Source organism: Saccostrea echinata, unplaced genomic scaffold (genome assembly GCF_033153115.1).
Source record: "Saccostrea echinata isolate AGI-Se365-2 ecotype Australia unplaced genomic scaffold, CSIRO_AGI_Sech_v1 ptg000009l, whole genome shotgun sequence".
In the NCBI taxonomy this organism is placed as follows: domain Eukaryota; kingdom Metazoa; phylum Mollusca; class Bivalvia; order Ostreida; family Ostreidae; genus Saccostrea; species Saccostrea echinata.
In genome coordinates this window covers 8719179-8735564 of record NW_026889758.1, presented here as the reverse complement: position 1 = coordinate 8735564, position 16386 = coordinate 8719179, and the positions used below count along the sequence as shown (strand labels likewise).

General features: G+C 35.6%; 1 protein-coding gene across 2 annotated transcripts in view; it reads left to right on the top strand.

The window, feature by feature from the left end:
- Positions 1-16386, top strand: part of LOC133183256 (neurotensin receptor type 1-like) — a 45508-nt gene that overhangs the window by 14626 nt on the left and 14496 nt on the right. For both annotated transcript variants that reach the window (XM_061318217.1, XM_061318218.1), the window contains exon 2: positions 5400-5613. The gene's annotated coding sequence lies outside the window, so the exon portion shown is untranslated. The remainder of the gene's footprint in view (positions 1-5399; positions 5614-16386) is intronic.

Below are 16386 nucleotides of genomic sequence, written 5' to 3'. Positions count from 1 at the left end.
CTCCTCCATGGCACCTGATCCCACCCCTGATATTTGGAGGTCCGTGTTTGCTCTGCTCCTATTTTGTATTGTATAATGGACTTTTGAGCTTGAATACTGTTCGTTATCTCCATATATTTCATTTTAACCACCGAACATGTATCTCTGCTGGTGGACAGTCTGTCCCCGAGGATACTTGTCGTTCGGTACCTATTCATTCATGAGTACACAGAATAACGAAATGATACTGGTAGACGCGTCGCCCAGTATAAAAAGGCGTCACTCTTTTGAGTCTATAAGGGACACAGACTCAAGGAGTTCATTCGGTGCCCCTCGGATAATCCTCAGGGATATTAAACATATGTCATATGTACAGTCTTCAGATTCCCAGTTTTGGTATAAAACCAATAGTTCATACAAACAATTGAAAGAATGTACAGTTTCTATTAGAGATATATTCGAAGACTCCTTTTCCGATCCCATGTCTTCTATTTCAAAATGTTCTGCGAAAAACTGTAAAACCTGTGACATTTTGATAACTAACACTTCTTTCACCAGTAATCTTACTGGACAGAGCTTCTGTACCAAAACTTGGGAAAATCTGTACTGCAAATCTTCTAATGTTGTCTACGGAATAGAATGTAATCTTTGTGGACTTGTTTATGTTGGTGAAACCAAGGGATCACTCAATAAAAGAACATCAGGTCATAGATTTCAGATAAATAATGGGGGTCAGCAACTTTTATACAAACATTTTAATTTACCTGATCATTCTATTTTGTCAATGAAAGTTAGAATTCTGGAAAAGATTTACCACCACACAAACAGTCCATCACTGGGTACACCTTTCCGTAGACAACGAGAAGAATTTTGGATAAGAAAGCTAGGGACAGCCTTTCCCTATGGATGTAATGACAATGTCGATAGTGTTGGAAATCTTTCCAGTCCACAGTGTAACAATGTAAATGTGATGGGACTTTTTAACCATACACAGAGACGTAAGCATAGTCATGGGCATCGGTCTTACAATAAACCTTTAATACACGATGTCTCTTTTGATTCATTACTACCTTACGTAAATCAACAGTTAGGTCTACATCATATTCGCACCAAACTTTACCCTGTCCCTTTGAAACTTTTAAATAGTCTTCTTGAAAAGGTCAAGGCAAGTCCATTTTTTGATTCCTCGACACCAGAATATAGGCTCGGATCTGTAGTTATGGATATTGCCAATCATAGGCTTTTTAAACCCCCGCGTTTTACTGAAGAAAATGCAGCTAAAACAATCCGTTTTTTCCTTAAACTTCAATATGCCAACAAAGGAATTGACGCGGTTAATATAAGTAATATTCTTAATCACAAAAGGGTCCAGTCTTGTATTCCACCATATTTCAATTTAAAGACTACACCTTGGATTTCCTACAAATATACATCGATTATTGCTTCCAAACTTTTTAATTACAAGAAAACTTTACATGGCCTGGATATCGAATATCTGAAACATAATCCTCCATCGTGTTCATGTTCTTCTTCGCCCTGTAACTATAGTCCTGCTGGACACGTTATTGATGGTGACGTAAATATAGTTAATAATGAGGACCTTAGATCACTAATTTTAAAAGGTCCTAAATTTAGGGAACCCCGATCCTTCAACTGGCGTAAGAATTTCATAAATATTATGGATTCTGTAGAGGACTACGCCAGGCGATGGGCCAGACATAAAAAAGTCGACCTTGACACTTTAATTGTCAGAATGGATTAAATGTATCAGATGTATGATAAAATCGCGCATTAAAAGATTGAGAGGCAATATGAAAACCATCTATCTTTCTGTATTCAATAATCCAGAAGTGAAAAAAAGAATTAGATAGATTACATGATCAGTATGTTCTGGTCCCTGCTGACAAAGCAGGTAACAACATTGTCTTTGTTTGTAAGGCTCATTATATTAAATGTATTTTAGAGGAACTTGGATTTAATTCTACAAGTGGTAATCCAACTTATACTCATAGTTCCCTTTCTAAGGAAGAAATTCTTCAAAATCCTATGTCAGTTTTGAATATTTTTAATATTCCAAACAACCAAAATGAATTCGATTTACCATATTTATATTGGATTCCGAAACTTCATAAAAATCCTTACAAAAAAAGATACATAGCGGGTTCCAGTAAATGTTCAACCAAACCTCTATCTTTACTCCTCAATAAGATATTAACAGTGGTGAAGGAGAAACTTCAAGAGTACTGTGAAACAATATATTCGAGAAGTGGCGTAAATCAGATGTGGATACTTAAAAATTCCAAGTAACTTTTGGAAAATTTGAAATCACAAGATTTTACCAAAATCAACAGCTTAAAAACTTACGACTTTTCAACTTTATACACAACCATTCCCCACGATAAATTAAAGTCCAGGTTTTTTGATATCATTGACAGCTGCTTTTTCAATAAAACTGGAACTCGTAAATATACTTACCTTGTCATTGGTCATTTGCAAAATTATTTTGTTAAAAAACATTCTGATTGTACACACAAGTACTCTGAAGTTGACATTAAAAAGATGCTCGAGTTTCTGATTGACAATATCTATGTGGTTTTTGGAGACCAGGTCTTCCAACAATCTATTGGAAATCCTGTGGGTACCAATTGCGCCCCGTTATTAGCAGACCTTTTTTGTATTCATATGAAGCAGAATTTGTCCAAAATCTTGTACGTGAAAAGAAGAAAACACTTGCTGTGGCGTTCAACTCGACATTTAGATATATCGACGACGTATTGTCAATTAACAATGGCTATTTTCATTCTTATGTCGATACGATATATCCTGGTGAACTTGAGATAAAAGATACCACAGAGTCTGACACATCTGTTTCATATTTGGATATTTTACTTGAAAAAGACGTTAATGGTAATCTAACAACCAAGCTTTATGATAAACGTGATGACTTTAACTTTTCAATCGTAAACTTCCCTTACTTATGCAGCAATATACCTTCATCACCTGCATACGGGGTATATATCTTTCAGTTGATTCGATACGCAAGAGAATGCTCTAGGTATGTACAATTTCTAAAACGAGGTAAATTATTGACAAATAAGTTGATGAAACAAGAATATCAGCTGTCTCGTTTAAAGTCATCATTTCGTAAGTTCTATGGTCGATACAATGACCTTGTCAGCAAATATAATTTATCATTGAGTCAAATGCTGACTGACGTTTTTCATACTAATTGTTAGGCCATTATTTACACACTGAATTGTCGACGGATTTTTCCGTTATTTCCCGATCATGACAAGGAGCACACAGCGGGTGCCACCGGTCGGCAGGGGATGCTCACTCCTCCATGTCACCTGATCCCACCTCTGATGTTTGGAGGTCCGTGTTTGCTCTGCTCCTAATTTGTATTGTATAATGGACTTTTGAGCTTGAATACTGTTCGTTATCTCCATATATTTCATTCAGAGTACCGCTTTGCAGTTTTTAAGAGTAACTCTGTGACTTGATATCTATCACATGCAAATCTGGATTTACTGAGTCATATTTCTGTAGAGAATGATTTTTTTGGTGAAAAAAAAACGAACACGCTCACAATTCAAATTATTGAACCTAGGTCTTCAGAAGTAATTTAGTCTGCATGAAGTGGTGTTTTCGTACTTCATTTTCAATGCGATTTTATTCTTATTTTTACAAAAAAGATGTTGCCATAGTTACAAAAATGATATGTAAAATGATTTCAAAATGCCATTCTTCTGGTGATATTGTCTGATTTCAATCAAACTCACTTCACTAGTGGACACAATTTTAAATGGGATAAAGGTCGTCAAAATGGCTAATAAAAATAAAATTATATGTGAAAATCTCTGAAAATGTTACTCCTTTTACACGGTATGATTTTCATAGCAAATTTAACAAACTTAAAAACACAAAACGAATCATTTTTAAAAAGGGGTTACTTCTAAGCTCCTAATCGGTGCTATTCTATTTTTAATTATAACTGCAACTGCTTCCGATTCTTTTGGTTTTGATAAGGTGAAAGATTTTTTTTTTTTACTTTTTTTTTCATGTACAAGCTCCTTTAGATAGATCTTCAATGATTCAAAATGATTATAAAAATTTTCTTACAAATGAAATGTAAAGTTAACCAACATTATTCAACTCAAAAATCCAACTTAATATTACAAATTGAAAGCAGAAAAAACAAGGATCGCTAGAAACACCACAGATAGGATCAGAAGCCATGAAGGTGTAAGCATCCACTGTTTACTGGTCACATCCGCTGTGAGCCCTTTGTTTTGATCAGGTAGACGGAGTAATCTGTATATTAATGAGTAAGAGAAATGGCTAAACAATTTGTTATAAGAAAGTGGTCAACGTTCGACCTAACGACAAGTTGTTTTTGCAAACAAGGTTTCGTAACGAGTATAGAATTTGTGCAATGTTGAAATCCTTGTATCATCAAGTTATTTTTCATTAGACTGTCTCAGTTTAGAAATATTCACCGTACTCAGAACATGCTCTCGCGCATCAGGTTAACTGGAACACATAAACATGATATGCAGGTTTCTTTTATTTCGAGTTCAATGGAATCAATGAAAAGGGTGAAGATAAAACACGGTCCCCTGGAAATTCTAGAGGTGGGATCAGGTGCCTAGGAGGAGTAAGCATCTGCTGTTGATAGGTCACACCCGCCGTGAGCCTTATTATTGATTTGGTAGACGGAACATTCTGTAGTCAAATTCAGTATTAAAACAAATGCCTAACAATTGGTAAGAAACACGTCAGCCGAAATACGACCAAATGATGTGTTAACGACCATAGAATTTACGAAATGCTGCCTTTAAACGAGGTTGTTGAAATCAATGTAACTTTAACTTATCTGTCATATGTGTGAAAATGAATATTGTTACATGTAATTGATGAAGAAAAACATCGTCAGCATTTCAAAATATCGAATTGAAGACCACACCAAGAACAATTCCTCTGAAAAGAGTTTAATATATATGCAAGATACATTTTTCTCAATAGCTCTTAAATTATTTTTCTCAAAACTTTTAGGCTGCGTTTTTTTTTAAACTGAACATTTCACGAAACATAAATCCCACTGCCCCAAAACAATACGTAGTGTTAGAGGATTAGGAAAAACAAAGGTGAACTTTCCTCTAGGACGCCAAGAACCATTGTGCTCACTGCGTTGGAGTTTCACCATTTTCTGAAAGTAATTAGAATCTGATAAGTTAGGGAACATAACGAGGGGAATTCTATGACAAAGTAATTATGCCGTGTTTAATAAGGATTCATGTCACTGAACCATTAGGATATTGTTTTCTGTGCAGCTGTTTTGTCTTAAAATAACTGTTATACTGACTAATTTGTGCTGATGAAGTTGACAATTCAAAAGGTATAAATTTTTTATCTTACAGTTAAAAGTTCCCCTGTTTGACCTAATCTGACCGGTAGAAGAGCAATAGAACAGCGTGAAAACTGTGTACATATAGACAGTTGAATTTTACAGACCTACTGTCTATGTATTTCCGAGGGTTGGATATCGTGTTACTACCAAACTGGAAACATTCATAACGGGAAATGCTGTCCCATGCAGCGTTATTCTTTCTGACCATTTATTTTGGCAATAAGGTAAGACTATACTTCAGTAAAATGATTACTCTTTTCCTTAAGAAGTCTTAAGTACTTTCATTTTCTTAAACAAACAGAACCCTAGGCCTGGTTTTCTGTTTATTAGAGTAGAAACCTAATTTTGATTCTAGGTCATGTTTTATATAGTTTTAATTATGTAAACTTAATAAGAAGACTGATAAGAAAACTTTGTTTCTTTGCTTTTTAAATGTCTACTTTTCACAACAGGAAGAATAAATATGTTTCTAGCACACATCCAACCTCCTTTTTGAAGCATTTCGAAAATATAATTAGAGAAAATTATTAGAGAAAATTTTCAAGTGTCTTAGCAGCCGTCACGGTAGCTCAGTTGGTAGAGCGCTCGCTTCGTGATCGGAAGGTTGTGAGTTCGAATCATGGCCGCGACTGACCTAAGTCGATAAAAAATAGGTAGAAACTGTTCCTTCGCCAAGCGCTAGGCACTTTGAAGTGAAAGTTGTGGGTTCTTCGGATGAGACCTTAGAGATCGAGGCCTCGTGTTACGATAGGCGTTGACACGATAAAGAACTCTCACTGCTCAATGGCCCTGACTGCAGAGTAAAGGTCAAAATTTGAAGCCCTTCACCGGTATATGGTCTCTATATGAGTGAAGAATTCTGGAATGAGACGCAAAACAACATACAATCAATCAATCAAGTGTCTTAGCTGATGAGCGTATCAGTACATGTGGGAAACGAATCATATTGAATGCGCATAATGATTCAAGTTGGATTTATAGTGCATTCAGGCACTTTTATGTAAATACACATCGTATCAAGGTCAAAATGTTTGAATTATAAGGAAAATTATAGAGGAAAAATAAATCGAACTTAATCTAATATCTTTAGCAAAGAACATCTGTTTTTCAAGACGAGAGTAATAGAAAAGCTGTTATCAGGCCTAAATAAGAGTAAATTGGAGCATTTCGTCATACTTATTCTTTAGTATAATTCAATTATTTTTCTTACATTTATGCATAATGTACTTGATCATTAAGCAGATCACATCCTTAAAGATTCTGACAAAACTGGTGTACAATCTAAATCGTTCCTGGTCTCGTAGGAGAGATATGCATATAAAAAAAAATACATCACAAAATGAGAAGTTAAAAAATAATGATCAACAAAATAAAAAAAAAAAAAATACTTTTTCTCAATTTCTTGGAAATAAAAAATTATTCATCTTAATTTTGGTGGCCCTTCGTAATCAAGTGATCTTAAAGAATTTATCTCTGATATACAATGTAAAACTTCTTTTGCTGATAAAAGTCATTTGTTGTTTTATTTATATTTTGATCTTAAAATCAAAAGGCCCCTTATAAGAGATAGTCCTAAGATAGGTAAAGAACTACAGATATTGATGATATTTGGAGATTCGTTGATCTTTATGTAAAGATGTATACGTAGTTAATTTTGATTATCTGAAGAAAAAATAATCATAGAATTAAAATGTCCGTTTCTATGGCATGACTATGGCATGTCAAACGTTGCAATATTTGATCTTTTCCGTTTATATTGTATAATTTTTCATTTGTATTGCATAATTCTTATTTTTATTCTATAATTTCCATTTGAATTGTATAATTTTCCATTTGTATTGTATAATTTATCATTTATGTTGTATAATTTTACATTTGAGTTGTATATTTTTTTTTTCTATTATTTTCTACTTGTATTCTAAAATTTTCCATTTGAATTGTATTACCTTTTATTTGCATTCTATATTTTCTATTTGTAGTGTACAAAATTCATTTGTTTTGTTTAGTTTTTAGGTCACCTGAGTCACTCAGGTGACCTATTGCTATCCGTTTTTGTCCGTCGGCGTGCGTCGTGCGTCGTGCGATGTGCGTTAACATTTGAACATTTTTAGCTTCTTCTCTGAAACCGCTCAACCAATTTCAACTAAATTTGGCATATAGCATCTATGGGTGAAGGGGAAGAAAAATTGTGAATTTCATGGTCCCTGCCCCCCTGGGGCCTGAGGGGTGGGGCTAAAACCACCAAAATTAATGCAATCTTTAAAAATCTTCTTCTTTACTCCTGGACATCAAGCAGTCAAACTGTTGGCATCATTGTGATAAGCATTGAGTCCTCTACCAAAATTGTGAAATTCATGGCCCCAGGGTCAGGGGTTCTGGTTCTAGGGCGGGGCTATATAGATCATATAGTGAAAGTGCATTATTTCTTTGAAAATCTTCTTCTCTGCTCCTGGGTATTAAATAAACTAACTAAGTATATAGTAATGATGAGTAAGAGTACCTCTACCAAAATTGTGAAATTCATGGCCCCAGGGGCAGGGGTTCTGGTGTTAGGGTGGGGCTCTATTGATTATATAGTGAAAATGCATTAATTCATTGAAAATCTTCTTCTCTGCTCCTGGGTATTAAATAAACTAACTAAGTATATAGTTATAATGAGTAAGAGTGCCTCTTTCAAAATTGTGAAATTCATGACCCCAGGGTCAGGGGTTCTGGTGTTAGGGTGGGGCTCTATTGATTATATAGTGAAAATGCATTAATTCATTGAAAATCTTCTTCTCTGCTCCTGGGTATTAAATAAACTAAGTAAGTACATAGTTAGGATGAGCAAGAGTGCCTCTTCCAAAATTGTTAAATTCATGGCCCCTGAGTCAGGGGTTCTGGTGTTAGGGCGGGGCTCTATTGATTATATAGTGAAAATGCATTAATCCTTTGAAAATCTTCTTCTCTGCTCCTGGGTATTAAATTCAGTAACTAAGTACATAGTTATGATGAGCAAGAGTGCCTCTTCCAAAATTGTGAATTTTATGGCCCCTGGGTCAGGGGTTCTGGTGTTAGGGTGGGGCTCTATTGATTATATAGTGAAAATGCATTAATCCTTTGAAAATCTTCTTCTCTACTCCTGGGTATTATTGAAACATATTAAATACATAGTTATGATAATCAAGGATGCCTCTTTCAAAATTGTGAAATTCGTGGCCCCTGGATCAGGGGTTCTGGTGTTAGGGCGGGGCTCTATTGATTATAAAGTGAAAATGTTTTAATTCTTTAAAAATCTTTTTCTCTGCACCTGGGTATTATTTAAACAAACTAAGTACATTGTTATGATAGCAAGGATGCCTCTTCCAAAATTGTGAAATTCATGGCCCTGGGGACAGGAGTTCTGGTGCTAGGGCGGGGCTATATAGATCCTATAGTGAAGGTGAATTATTTCTTTGAAAATCTTCTCTGCCCCTGGGTATTGCTTAAACAGGCTAAAGTACATTGTTATGATACACAAGGATGCCTCTTCCCAAAATTGTGGATTTTATGACCCCAGGTTTAAGGGTTCTGGTGAAGGGGGGGGGGGGCTTCTATTGATTATAAAGTGAAAAAGCAAAATTTCTTTGAAAATATTCTTTTCTTCTTCTGGTTAAAAAAGCAAAGAAGCTAAGTGTATAGTTATGATGAGCAAGTTTGCTTCTTCCAGAGGAGTGAATTTCATGACCCCTGGGTCAGATGTGCTGGTGTGAGGGTGGGGCTCTTGATAATTTAGTGAAAATGCATTAATTCTATTAAATAATCCTGTTTACTCCTTAGTGTTAAGCAGATAAACAAAGTGATGATGAGCAAACATATGGTCCCAGGGTCAGAAGCTCTGGTGTTTTGGGGGTGGGGGGTTGGGGGGGGCTCTATTGATAATATAGTGAATCTGTAGTAAAAATGCATTATTTATTTAAAAATCTTCTCCGCACCTGGGCATATCTGGGGCAAACAGAGTAAAAGTTTTTATAAGGAAGGGAATTTTTACCAGATTTTTGAACATCTGGACCATTTGGTCAAGTGTTCTGGTCCTGGCCAGGGCTCTATTAGTTTGTATTCTACTGAGAGGAGTTATTCCCCTTTACCATATACTTTTGATAATTTATCACTGTAAATAATGTACTTGAAAGGTAAATAGAATAAGAGAATTTTGTAAAAACTTTTATTGTATAATACAAAAAGTACTTTCATAGTTTTAATGATCAGATAGACTTGTAAGTAGTAGATAAATAAAAATGAGACAAAAATAACTTGTCTTATTAAATATTCATCAAAGACCAAGAGATGCCAATGTAAGAGATTTCAACAAGGGATTAAAATAGTACAGAAGCATTGATAATTTGTTAATATACTGTATAGTGATAGTGATAAATGGGGAACAGATTAGAATCTAATTTATGAACTGTTAATGAATATTAAGACCAATTATTTTGTTGATCATGATCACCCTATTTTTCTTGCTTTTGGGCAACAAAGCTTCACCTTTCAGTTCATTTTATACTCTATGCATCCTTGAAATTGTTTTATCATACTCAGGTGACCGTTAAGGCCCTTGGGCCTCTTGTTTTATTTGTATTCTATATTTACCATTTGCATTGTATTATACCTTATTTGTATTGTATAATTTCTTATTTGTACTGCATATTTTTTTTAATTTCTATTCGATATGTTTTCATTTGAATTCGATGATTTTTCATTTGTATTGTATCCGAGGATTGTTAGCTTCTTTCGTTTCGAATAATTTCATTGGTCAAGTTTTAACATATATCGTGTTAAAAACGAGCGAGATTTAAGATGGGGTAACCAGCCCTTCATGGACATTTTCAATTGTAAGAGGTTAATTTTGGGGGGGAAAAAGAGTGGGGAGCTCCCCTCCCCCCTCCCACCATATTAAGTGTTTGTTGTTCAATTAGATTATTTATTTTCATGATCTCGCAGGACAGAACATTTATATCTAAGATGATCAGGGACAACAAGAAGAAGAAAATATGCCCAAAACCTTTCTTGGTGTGGTGGGGGATTTTAGGGGGGCGGGTGGGGTGGTAAGGTTCCACCAGCCAAGGTCAAATTATTTATTTTCTTCCCAGTCAACATTTCAAGGGATGGGTCATTTATTTGCCATCTGCCAGCACCGCCTTCTTAGAATAAAAACGCAAATATACAGTATGTTCCAGTTTGCTCTGAGCACCCGCTCGTTTTCAACACGATACAGGTTAAATCTTGACCAATGAAATCCTTCGTAACGAAACAAATAAACAATCCTCGGATACAATACAAATGAAAAATTATCGGATACAAATGAAAAATTATCGAATACAAATGAAAATTTATACAACACAAATAAGAAAATATACAATGGAAATGGAAAATATAGAATACAAATTAAAAACAATATATACAATTCAAATGGAAAATTTTAGAATACAAATAAGAATTATAAATTATACAATATAAACGGGAAAGATCAAATATTGCAACGTTTGACATGCCATAGTTATCAATCTATGTCTGTTTTATTTAAATAAATGACAAGGATTTTATTTCTTTAAAAGAATGGAATAATTTGGTGACGTACAAAAATTGCGAGGAGAAAAAGTAATTTCCCAGCAGTACTTAAAGGTTTTTTTTAATTCATTTTCAGATTTCACAGAATTTGCCTTATTGCCATAATTTTGCGATTTTAAAGTTTTTAGTTGGTTTTCTTTTACCATTGTATATCGTGTATAATTGATTGACACTATGTCTACACTTAGAAAGAAGAAACAAAATGCCACTCTACTTTCGTCTTGGCAATCTCTTTGACCTCTAAGTATGACATTTATGGATGATTGCTTGGACGAGGCCTTCGATTTATTATCAACATTTAGTCATGTATTTTGTTGTCAGAATTATTTAAAAAATTCTAAATTAACGGTCGCCATGGGAACTCACTTATGCACAAACATGAAATAATAACCATCAATAGGAAATTTAGAGGTTTTGATGACAACAACGAAATTCAATTTTATTGCCTAATAAAATAAATTTTCCTTTAGGCAATACTCCTGATAGTTTTTTTTTATCTTCTTTCAGTCGTAAATCAGTTCATACAGAGCATTATTTCAAAATTTGGACTGAATAAATCACATAGTACTTGCTTGCACTAGATTGAAGCTAGCAGCCAATAACAGCAGCCATTAAGCCCGCAGAAGCTAGCAGCCAATAAGGAAATTCATCAAAGGACTGAGAGTACTCTGACGCAATACTGTTTAATGCCTCATTTTCGACAATTTATAATTAATAATTAATTACAACACTTAATTATTTAATAATTCAAACACTTGGAGGCAGTTAAGCTCACCTGCATAAGGAAAATTATGCGTTTTCAAAACAAACAAACAAACAAAAAAAAAAAAGAGAGAAAATGTCACCATCTTTGAACGCTTAAGAACAAACCAACATTGGAAATAGGTTAAGTACTTCCGGGGGAATCCCTTTTAAGCTCCTTTTCGGGTCTCAGGAACATGATGGTGCCAAAAAGCTAACCTGAAATTTGCTTACTCCTAGTATTTACATTGATAAGGGTTTGAAGGTAATTTAATCTATTTTAAGTTATTATCCTTGAAATGTGCTTCGAACAATTACTGACACAAAGGAAAGGGTCCACAGGGCTATTATATACGCCCATGAAAATTAGGCTGAAATGGTACCACCAAGTGGTGCCAAGGGTGGGTTACATATTTCAAGCAGCTATCATACCTCTTATCTTATAAGTGTGGTGTGCTTTAAATCATTACTGTGGCAAGATAGATTTCTAGGACTATCATTTCCCGCAATCGGTATGAGGCTGTAGTGGCACCACCAAGTGGTGTCAACGGTGGGGAACATATTTCAAGCTTTCATTTTTCAACCATCATTGACCACTAGAACAAACTAACACTAAACTGGAAAAAAGTTAAGGGCCTTAGGGAGTATCCCTTGTCAACTTTTTGACAGGTTTCAATGACTAGAAAAGGCCAGTTAGGTAATCTGAACTTTGTTGTATTTCACTTTGTCTATTGATATATGGATTAAAAGTCAGATGATATTCCCCTTATCTTGCTTCAAATCATTACTGGAGCAAGGTAGAGGGCCCCTAGGACTATCATTTCCCGCTATCAGAATGGGGCTGTAGTGGTACCACCAAGTGGTGCCAAGGGTGGGGGACGTATTTCAAGCATTCATTTTGAAAGCATCTTTGGCTACTAGAACAAAGTAACACTAGTGAAAGGTTAAGGACCTTAGGGAGAACCACTTGCCAGGTTTTTGAAGGGTCCCTGGGAAGAATAAGGGTCAGTAAGCTAACCTGAAGTTTGTTGTTTTTCACCTTGTGTTTTAATATACAGGTTAAAGGTCAGCTATTATACCCCTTATCTTTGAAGTGTGCTTCAAATCATTACTGGGGCAAGGTAGAGGGCACCTATGACTATCATTTCCCGCTATCAAAATGGGGCTGTAGTGGTACCACCAAGTGGTGCCATAGGTGGGGGACGTATTTCAAGCATTCATTTTGAAAGCATCTTTGGCTACTAGAACAAAGTAACACTAGTGAAAGGTTAAGGACCTTAAGGAGAACCACTCACCTGGTTTTCGAAGGGTCCCTGGGAAAGGAAGGGACCAGTCAGCTAACCTGAACTTTGTTGTTTTTCACTTTATGTTTTAATAGACGGATAAAGGTCAGCTATTATACCCCTTATCTTTGAAGTGTGCTTCAAATCATTACTGGGGCAAGGTAGAGGGCCCCTAGGACTATCATTTTCCGCTATCAGATTGGGGCTACAGTGGTACCACTTAGTGGTGCCATGGGTGGGGGACGTATTTCAAGCATTCATTTTGAAAGCATCTTTGGCTACTAGAACAAAGTAACACTAGCGAAAGGTTAAGGACCTTAGGGAGAACCACTTGCCAGGTTTTTGAAGGGTCCCTGGGAAGAAAAAGGGTCAGTAAGCTAACCTGAACTTTAATGTTTTTACACTTCAAAGGTAAGGGAGGTAGTAGTCTTTTTTTTAACTTCATCTCACAATGCAATGTAAAAAAAAGTTTGGTTTAGTCTACTGGTCCCTTCCAAGGCCAGAGAGCTGGAGATCCCTCAAAAAGTTGACAAGATATACTAAATAAGAATACCTACCCATAGCAGTGCTATTTTAAATGTTATCCAAAGATGACAAAGAAAAAAAAATGCTAACAATTTGGTCCCAAGCCTTAACGTTAAAACTACTTAATGGTACCCCTTCAACCCAAATGTGACAATGGGAAACGAAAAACCTATTTTGCCTCAGTCATGGTTGAATGCACTATTCAAAGGCAAGGTTGATAATAGCTGATAATAACTCTTTCAAACAATAGAGTGTCCTTGGGTAGAGTTTATGCAGTGACCTTGAATCAATTTTCTAGATGAAAGATCAACGTCATAAAATAGCTTTGCATAAGAAAAATTTGTTCAGAGTATGTCTTCTCTCCCCTTGGCCTTACCTGGCTCAAACTTTACTCATAGAGTACCCATGGAGGGAGGGTGTTCAATGCCATTTTTTTCAAACAAAGGTCAAGGTAAAGAAAACCTCACTGTGTATAATCCTTGTTCAGAGCATATTTTCTCCCCGCTTGGCTCTTTTGAGCTCATACTTTATACATAGAGTCCTCTTGGTTAGAGGGTTTGCGGTGACATTGATTCAATTTTCTAGATGAAAGGTGAAGATCAGAAAATCTTTCAATTCTGATTAAAATCTCTGTTGTTGTTGTTGTCTTTGGCGTAAAATTTTTACAATATTATCTTCTCAAGAACTGCTGGACCAGTGAAAATAAAATCGGCTAAAAGTTTCCTTGGGTAAAGGGGATTTAAGTTTGTTCAAATAAGGGTAAAGCTCATTTTAAGGAGATATAAGATGACTGAAAATTCCAAAAGTCTTATTCTCAAGAACCACTGAGTCAGAAGAGTTTAATTTATTTGAGAGCTTCATAACATAGTGTAGATTTAATTTGTCCACACATGACCCCCAGGGATAGAGTGGGGCCATAAGAGGCAATTAAAGTTTTACATTGGAACGTATAAGAAATAAAAACTTTTCAAGATCCACTTGGCAAGAGCAATGGAAACTTATTGTGATAGCTTCATTACATAGTGTGGAATCAAAATTGTTCTTACAAAGCACTACTCCTCCTACCGTTGTATCTAATTTGAATGAGACTGTACAAGTAGATTATACTAAGATACATAATTCTGTTTATCTTCTTTAAAGAGATTTAGTTGAACAGTGTTGTCATGGTTAGTAAGGTAGATACAGTCAAACCTCATTATCTCAAACTATATGGGACCACTATTAAAGTTTGAGATATCCGATGAATCGAGATAACCTTGAATTTATACATGTTCTAGGTGGATTCATGAATCCCTATTTGACCCCCAGGGTGAAAATGAAAATTCCGAAACATTATTGCACATCTACAGGACACCACCAACCATCTTCCATAAGATGATTAGGCTACTGTGTACAGGAGGCCCAGTGGCCACATCGCTCACCTGAGCACTGTGGCTAGGAAAAAAGCAAAAATCAGTTTAGTATTGAAAAGCTTAAATGCATAAGTGGTCCCAACCTACCCCTAAAAGGGAGTGGCGGTATGATTTGAACAAAATAAGATCTACACTAACTCAGGATGCTTACATAATTTTTTGACTAACTGTGACTTTTTTCTCAACAAGTTTAAACTTTTATTGTGGCCCCACCCTACCCCTGGAGGTTATGATTTGAACAAACTTGAATCTACACCACCTGAGGATGCTTCCATATAAATATGACCAATCATAGCTTTGCTGTTCTTGAGAAGAAGACTTTTGAAGATTTTTCCTATATACACCTATGTTAAACTTTGATCGTCCATTGTGGCCCCATCCTACCCCAGGGGGTCATGATTTGGATAAACTTGAATCTACACTATCTGACAATAATTCCACATGAGTTTCATCTTTCCTGGCCCATTGGTTCTTGAGAAGAAGATTTTTCAATAATGCCATTAATTTTTTGCTATTTTGAATTATCTCTCTAATTATCCCTTCATTTGAACAAACTTGAATCCCCTTCACCCAAGGATACTTTGTGCCAAGTTTGATTGAAATTGGCCAAGTACTTCTGGAGAAGATGAAAATGTGAAAAGTTTACGACAACGACAACGACGACAGACAACGGACAAATTTCGATCAGAAGAGCTAAAAATGTAAGAGGGGTTCTGGGAACCAGGGGCTTTTTGCATAAAAACGTCATTTTTCGACCCCATATGACCCTAAGGGTGAAAATGAAAATTCCAAAACCTTATTGCACAGCTACGGGACACCATCAACCATCTTCCATAAGATGATGAGGCTACTGTGTTAAATGTAAGAGGAGTTCTAGGAACCAGGAATTTTTTGCATTTTTGACCTCCATTTGACCCCAGGGTCATGAAAATTCAGTAACATTAATGCTCATATACAGGACACCACCAATCATGTTCCAAAAGATGATTAGGATACTATTTTAAATGTAAGAGAAGTTCTGGGAACGAATGAATGAAAATATAAAGATAGAATGAAATATGAAGATAAAACGGTATTCTATCTCAAAAGTCCAATGAAACGATACAAATTTGAAGCAGAGCAAACTCGGACCTGAAAAATTAGAGGAGTAAGCATCCCCTGCCGACCGGTCACATCCGTCGTGTGCTCCTTGTCATGATCGGGAAACAAAAACCAGATAAATCCGTAGACAGTTCAGTGTATATATAATGGCATAACAATTAGTATGAGAAGAGTCAGTCAGCATTTGACTCAATGATAGGTTGTATGTGCTGACAAGGTCATTATATCATTACTTGCGAAAAGATGACTTCAAATGACACTGTTGATACCCTTGTTTCGTCAACTTGTTTGTCAGTAGCTTGCCTCGTTTTAGAAATTGTTCATACGTAGAGCATGCTCTTGCGTATCG